At 38.0% G+C, this 8,332-nt stretch overlaps 1 non-coding gene across 1 annotated transcript; it reads left to right on the top strand.

The window, feature by feature from the left end:
* Positions 1-7,792: 7,792 nt before the first annotated feature.
* On the top strand, positions 7,793-7,898 carry LOC140844619 (U6 spliceosomal RNA). The gene has a single exon (XR_012123186.1). It is a non-coding gene; the product is annotated as a U6 spliceosomal RNA (small nuclear RNA).
* Positions 7,899-8,332: the final 434 nt, after the last annotated feature.

The following is an 8,332-nucleotide window of genomic DNA, read 5'->3' as shown; positions in this document are numbered from 1 at the left end:
AACATATTCCCTCTGATTTTTTCCTTCAAACACTTTGCATGCATAAAGAGTATCTTTTGAATATTTAGTTATTTTTAACCAAATACATCTATTTTTCAAAAGTATTTTAAGTGCAAAAAAGGAACACTGCCAATAAAGCCTTCACCACCTTTTCAAAGTTGAAAACCAAGAATGAGTGGATCCTATTTGACAGATTTACACAGAGTCAAATTTAGTTTTTACATTTCAGTTTTTGGTTGCAATATCGCATCCTCTTAAAGATGAATACTACGTGGAATAAAAATTTATCAAGATGGTTGCTCAGTCTTTACTTTCATTATATAGTTTATATTGACTAAGCTTGTGTCTTTTGCATCTTTCCCTAGAAAAATCTTTCATTAAACTTAAATAATTACTTTTCTCCATGTATTCAGGTTCATCAGCTTGGCTGTGAGGTGGTCATCTTGCTGTTGGAACTTAATCCTGACCAAATAAATCTTTTCAACTGGGCAATTGACCGATGCTACACAGGGTCCTACCAACTGGCATTGGGCTGCCTCAAAGCCATAGTGACCGTGTGCAGCAGCAGGTGAGAATCCTTTTAAGTGGACAGTATTGGTCAGCGGCAAGTACAATTAAGGTTGCCTGCCCTTCATGGTATCAGTGATTGAGAGCTGACTGTTTCGCAATGATTTGAGCAAAGTAAATTCTAAGGGGATACAAACTGGCCTGTATTTCCTCAGTGATAGACGGCCTCTGTACGTTTGCAGCCAGCCTGATTGTCCTTATTCTGCCAGGAGAGTGGCTTGCTGGGACAGCCCCCTTCTTTTTAAGTGCCTGGAAATTCATAGTGAAATAGTAGAGCGGGATTATAAAAATACACTATGTATTATCCAAGATACATTAGAGGATTAAAGGAATTTCTAGAAATGTTTCTGGCAGGGGTGAACTGTAAGCCCTTCAGCCATTCTTAAGACCAAATAAATCCAGGAAGCAACATAAAAATGTTGAATCCCTTTTGTCTAAAACCTCAGAAAGGAAGAAAACAAAATGTAGCACCATGAGTCCCAAAGATACACTTTTAAATCCAATGCCCTGGTTATATCAGTTGGTCATTTAGTGAAGCCGTTCTGCACTGTATAATTTATTGAGTGAAATAATTTCATTACCAAGATGAAACAGTTAGTAAAGGCTCCTCAGATTGCATAAACTATTCTCAAAAAATAGTTTATGGATTAGTGATTGAGAGAAGGCAGCTCAAGTGTATTTTTGAAATAACTCTTATAGACTTGATTTTCCTTTTTATTTAAATGTTGCATTTTAAATAGCTACCATGAACTACAAGGAAGGAAATAAAAGTGAATTTATTTTAAATTGCAACCTATTACAGTTCTAAATTAACAAGGGCAGAATTTTAGAAGACATCTACTTTTCAATAAACCCAAAATGAACGTGTTGTTTAAAAAGATAAGCTTCTCTTTAATATTTTTCTTTTTCTTTTATAAAGATAGTGGATAATATTTTATGTCCATGACTTTCCTTTTTCCATAATCTTAGTACAATTCTTATTATATGCTCTAAAGGTTATAGCAGATGAATGGAGGAGACAAGTAATGACTCTATAGCAACTTACTATGCTGACGGACAGTGACTGCAATGGGGTGTGGGGAGTACTTGGTAATATGGGTGAATGGTGTGAACACAATGTTGCTCATGTGAAACCTTCATAAGATTGTATATCAGTGATACCTTACTAAAAAAAGTTATAGCAGATGAATATAATCTAAACTGCCTGATTTTCCATCACTTTATTTCTTGATTTTAAATAATTTTTATACCTATAAGATATTACCAAAATAACATTTTTTACAAAAAATCTCTTTCTCTGGAGGGTTCTCTTTTAGATATTTGGGCATTCTAAAAACAAATTTCTGCCACATGCTCTGATTTTTTAAAAATGTGTTTAGAATTTAATATTTGGACCCTGGATTCATTTAACAAAAAAAGAATAATCAAAGTTTTCTCTCTTTGCTGCCCTTCTCCCAGTGAACTTGGTTTGAACTATCCTAGTCCTATTTATTTCACCACATGACCATCTCATAAAATATCACACTGCATCCCTCTGAATGAATCTAGGTATTTTTCTTTAGGGAGCATGAATAAGTGCTTTATGAATTTAGCAATATAGTTTCAACTGCAGTAATACCTCCAGCCACAGAAAATATTGGGTCATAAAACCCTCTATGTTTAGAGTTTGGTTTTAAGATATCATCTTAAACTATTTTGGTTTCTTAGACAAATATTCCATATCCATTTACATTCACAACACTCATCTATTCTGAAGGAAGCTCAGAGAACCAAGCCATGCCAGGGCTGCCGCCTGTCTGCCAAGACAGTAGCCAACATTTCTGTCATTTCTTAACCAGAGAGCATGTTGACAATTCACAGGTTTAGCTGTGGCCTAAATGGGCTCTCTTTTCCCATAACTTTTCCGTGAGTCTAGATGAGCCTGCAGGTTTGTCTGAGCCATCTTTGTACTGAGGTTTTCAGTAGTATTTTCAAAAGCAAGTCTGGTGTCTTCACTTCTGCTTTATTTGTCTTCTGCAAGATTTCTTCTAAGGAACACCTGAATATCTAATCTTATGAAATAATAAACAGAAACTGGATCATATCAAATTTTGAAACAAGTTACTGGCATAGCAACTCCTACAAGCACAGTGTCTTTCTTGTAAAGTAAATTATTCCCTCCTCCTTTGCAAATAGGAATGAACAAATGCTGGTTTTATTTGTATAGGAATATGACAGTTTATAAGCAGACTCATTTATTATGGAACCACTTAAAACTGACTCTAAAATATTGAACATTTTTTAATGCTGTTGATTAAAATTTTCTGCCTTTAGCTTTAGAAAGGGGCATTAGCCATTTTTGCATACTTAATACATCAATCCCTATATTCATTAGCTGGGATAATGGGGGGAAAATGATTCTCTGCAATCTTTTGTTTGTTTTCTTTTTTTCTGTGAAGGACTCTGTGTGTGTGTGTGTGTGTGTGTGTGTGTTGTGAACTTTCTGATCTCCAATAAAACTAGGACTTATAACTATGGTATGACTCTGGTAGTACTGAGAGATTTGGAGGTCAGAGTGGAACTTAAATAGGACCCGACAAAATGAGGATAAAACAAAGTAACAGTGGGTAGCAATCATTCAAGGAATTCTTCATACAATGTTTTATAGTTGATTGAAAGCTAGTAAATGCAACTCAGTACTATAATTTCACATGAAAGAACCTACCTCACCTGTCAGGCAGCACTAGTTCAAATAACTATGTGGCTTCTGGATATGTTCTTATTAACGTTCCCCTCAACTACAAATTATGCCAGTACAGAACAGATAAGAAAATAAAGAAAGAGATTAAGTGGTTTTCCAAGGCTCTAAACCAAGGTAAATAGTATGCTGCTTATTAAACATATAGTCCATTTCCAATCGCTAGCTTTACTCATCAGCATTATTTTCACACTTAAACACTTCAGAATTCCATTGTTTTCACTCTTACCCTCCACCCTACTACTAGTAGATGTTTGAGAATTCACATAAGATCAAATTTATCATTTTTAAAGAATTTTGTTGGGGGTGGTTTTTTATCGTCATGTTGTTTGTACACCTCTATTGCTTCAAGTTAACTTCCTGAAAATCTTTCCTAATTTAAATCAGACCCAGCAAACTTGAATCCTTAAAAGCAAATGCCCCACATTTCTTAAGGGAACAGCATTGCTCCATGGAGGCCAGGGGAAGCCCAGGATGCTTAAGTGCCAGTCGCAGCCCCTAATGGTGATGAGGGCCCTTGTTTGGCTGCGTCAGCGGAGGTGTTGCAGGAGAGCACAGAGTGTAAGGATTCGGGCTCTGGAAATGTGCTCTCTTGAGTTTTAATTAATTCTAGCTCTCTGCCTCTAATCAAGCTGTGTGTTCCTGCACAAATAACTTGCAAAATTTATTGCAAAGTTCCTGCAAATGCTTACGTACTATAAAATGGGAGCAGTAATAGGGCTGGGGTGAGGGGTACATAAGACCAATCTCTCAACCTCAGACCTTGTACACAGCACCCTGTAAACACTATTACTATCCGTTAGTATTTGGAGGCAAAGAGCTTTGATGTCATCCCCTCTACTAGTAAGATTCATCTCTTTTCAGAATACCTCAGTTATCCTGAGCTGTGTCATTTAGTTCTGCATAAGCCAGTGCTAGTATTCCCTAAGTTCTTCAAAATATCCTCTCTTCTTGATTGAAAAAAAAAGAGTTTTATTGCTTGTTTACTTGCTGAATCATATCTGCCATTCATATTTACTTTGCCATCTGATTGTTATTCTGTATGATCACAGCTGTACTTATCTTTTACCCTCCCACCACCTATGTTGAAAAATTAAATACTGGAAAGTGTCAGATTTAGTCCTAAACCTATTTTAAACATCTAAGTACAGATGTTTTATTTGTACCATTTCACTCATTGGAGAACCTCCTGATTTTTTTTCCTTCTCTGGGTTTTCTTTCAGTTTCTGTATTTGTGTTACTTCTTTCAATGTTTCCATGAATTCCAAAGCAGCTAATTGCATGTCCTAATTACATGGCCAAGTGCATGGCCCGCATGAGAGGGAGGCCTTGTCTATGCTTTTCCTGCCTTTAACCCCCCAGTGATCCAGCAATATTTCCCAGTGTTCTTTAATATGTGTGTATTAAATCCAGTGTCAGAGACAAAAAGGTAGGTAAGACATCTCTAACCCCTTTGGGGCCTTGAAGAGTTTCATTTCTACTTTCATAGTCAGAGAGGTCTACTTCCAGATACTGTAGTTTGTAAGAATTCCAAGTTAGACGGGCTGTGAGAGGCGCTGCTGTGGGCTGTCCAGGAAGCTGATCGCACTGCAGGTAAGGCCTGGGAGGCTTTGGAGTCAGACATATGGAGGGTGGAGTCTAGGTTCTCCAACTTCCACATGACCTTGGGCAAACATTTAACTTCTCTAAGTCTCACAGATTAAATAGCAGATCTAGGTAAAGCCTTGGCTCAGTACCTAGCACAGAGTAAGCATGTCGTAACCCAAATGTCACTGGCATTCATCACCATCCTCACCACTGGCACCTGGGGGGCTTTCCCAAATTTCCCATCTGACACATTAACCTCATGCTTTTTTGTTCATTAAAAATAAAAACTCTAGAAAAGTAATCATTTTTGAGTGCAAATTTAAATTAATAAAACCATTTTGGAGGGCACATATTTTATATATGTACACAGACACACACACTTAGAAGAGGGTGGTTGCCACAGTGTGGCAGAGGGAGATGGAGGCTTCTACTCTTCACATGCCTGCTCGGCCAGCACCAACTTGGCAGCCATGTGTGTGGACCATCTCAGAACTGATCCTCTGGCCCTATGTGTTCCTTGAATCTGTTGAAAGAAAATTATACTCATGTATTACTACTATCATAAAATATTTAATGTGATTAATATTAAAAAGAAGTGACAAACCATTCTTTTTCATGTATTTAACCAATTCTCTCTATCATCTCTCACTGAAGTTGCTGTACAATGGCATGTATTCATAGTAGTCCCTTGCCTTTCTAGGAGGATAAAATGTTTCTAAAATAGGGCTTCATAGACAATATAATTATAGAGAATCAAAAAAGGGATGCATAAGTAAAATAATTAGTAAGTTTTTCATACTCCAAGCTATCTTCTGCTTTCTGAAAGTTTCCTCAAAACAAATATCAGTCACTTACCTTTTACATGTAGATCATTCACTGTATCACCAGTTGTCTATTTATGACCTCTTTTACATTAGAGACTAAGAGAATACACAGTGAAAGTTATCTTAAATCGTACTACATACCAAGAAAAAAGTCATTATCTCCATTTTCCATTTGATTATACCACTAATCTCCACATCACCTATTCCCTATGTTCCTACTCTCCCCAGCAACCATTCCACACATGCAGGTTTGAAATCCTGCTCATTTATCTCCTTAGCGTTTTTCAGATCTAACCCCTCCTTGCTGCCTCCACCATTCCTGCCCTAACTCAACCCCCTGCAATTACTGAAACAGCTTCCAACACGGACCCCTCCACAAGCCATCCTCCACACAGAGTGACTCATCAACAACTGATGTCATTGCCTCCCTCCCCAGCTGCAAACCCCATAGGATCCCCATAATTTTTAGGCTGAGGTCCTCAGGCTGGTCATCTCCTGAACCCCGCTCCCATGCTAGCCCAATCTCCCTGTGACCCTCTCCTATGCCTTTCGCACAGTCTAGTACACAGATGCGTTCGTTGTACAGAGGTTATCTTGCTGTTTCATTCTTAACCTTTCAAAATGCTGTTCTGCCTGGTAAATGCCCCATACTGCTCTTGGCTTGCTTGGCTGATGTCTCCTGGTGCCTCAAGGCCCGGTACACTTGTTTCTGCCTTGGGAAAACCTTCCCTAGCCAACGCCTGATGTAGGTGTCCCTCGTCAGGATTCTGCAGCATGCCTCAGGGACTCCTGTCGTAGCTGTCACTAAACAGTTTACTTTGTCTCCCTGACTAACCTGTAAGCCCCTCTAGGAAAGCACCAGATTTACTTAGTATCATCAGTTCTTTGGAGTTGTTCCTGGTATGTGTTCAGTGCATAATAAACGCAGATGGATTGAATGAAAATATTAAGTGAGTGAGCTACTAAGAAACTTAGACGTATCATCTTTGGTCCCTTCCACTTATATTTGGTTTTCATTAAGATCTCTTTCATCAAAATGCATAAAATCCACTTGCATTCAGCATCTTGTGTTTGTTTATCCTGGTGCAAACAGTATTCAGTTTTAAACAAGGACAGAGCTATTTCCCTTCATCTACTAATAAACAGCAAAAATGGGGGGAAAACAATGGTTAAATGGGCATGGGGAATTCATAAGTAAGTGATTGAAGTCAGTGTGCCATCTAGAAGTTTGAGGGTAATGATTTAGCAAGATTCCTAGCCAAGCTATCTTGTAAACTCTGCTGTGTTTTTTCTTTAGGAACTATCCCTTCAATATAGTGACATTGTTAAATCTTGTTCTATTCAAGGCCTCTGACACCAACAGAGAGATTTATGAAATCTCCATGCAGCTCATGCAGGCACGTATCACTTACTTACATGGAAACTTCCATTCTTGAGCACGAAAATCAGAATGGTGGTTGGTCACTGGATTGCTGTTTATTGCTATGCATTTATGTGTATCTGCATATCACTGGTGGATATGAAGAGTGAGAAAACAATTGCTTAATCCTCTATAAACATAGAAACTAACTGATTCCTTACCTTTAATATATATTAAAATATGCATCCATCGGTTTTGTTACTATGAAACTTTATTAGATATAAATACTCCTGGGATAGCCAGGCAATGTTTATTCATACTGTTTTCTTACTTTCCTATCTCTTTGTAGATCCTTGAAGCAAAGATTTCTGTATACTCGAAGAAAGTAACTGAACAAAGACCTGGCAGTATTCTCTGTGGGACAGACGGGCCATTGCCACCTCTCTACAGTGTGTCATTAGGCCTATTATCGTGTGAACTGGCCACGATGTACCCTGAGCTCACTCTCCGACTCTTCTCAGGTACCACGCAATAGCTAATGATGACATGTGTGATCATTGCTGCTCCAAGCAACCTTCCTTTTTAAATTCCACTATAATTTTAGAGTCAAAATTAGAAGCTAAATTTGCAGATCAAAATTGCTTTGGGCTAAGTCCCATTACCTCTAAAAGAAATTCTAGGATATCTTTAAATATTTTTTTCAAAAGTGCTTATCTAGTGCTTGCTCCAGCAGCACATATACTGAAACTGGAAAGATACAGAGAGATTAGCATGGCCCCTGTGCAAGGATGACATGCAAATTCATGAAGCATTCCATATAAAAGAAAGTGCTTATCTAAAACAGTAGAAGTACAAATAAATGTAAGACAAATGCCGGGATACTTCGATTAATTATACATTTCTACATTCATTATATTTGTAAAATTTCCCAAAGAAATTAAGCACGGGTGGTTTTAATTTAATACATCTAATTGTTGCAAGTTGCTCTGGGTAATGCTGATGACAGTGGTGTTCTGTGACTTGTGTATTGCTACACACCAGAGAGGTTGTTGAGAGTGATTTAGAGCTAATCTTTCCAAGTAATCTGTGTGAGTAATTTTTGTGAAAATCCATTCTTAAAGAATTGCATATGTCAAGTAACTTCCTGTCTCAGTGCACGTGGCGCCTTGCTGAGTGACCGACCCCAATCTCTTAATTCATCCTCTTCCGTCTGCATCACCAGCACCTCAGTGCAGATGCCCATCAGTTCCCTCACCT

This window comes from Manis javanica, chromosome 1 (genome assembly GCF_040802235.1).
Source record: "Manis javanica isolate MJ-LG chromosome 1, MJ_LKY, whole genome shotgun sequence".
Lineage (NCBI taxonomy): Eukaryota > Metazoa > Chordata > Mammalia > Pholidota > Manidae > Manis > Manis javanica.
The sequence above is the reverse complement of the archived record's forward strand: the minus strand, read 5'-3'. Positions and strand labels throughout refer to the sequence as shown.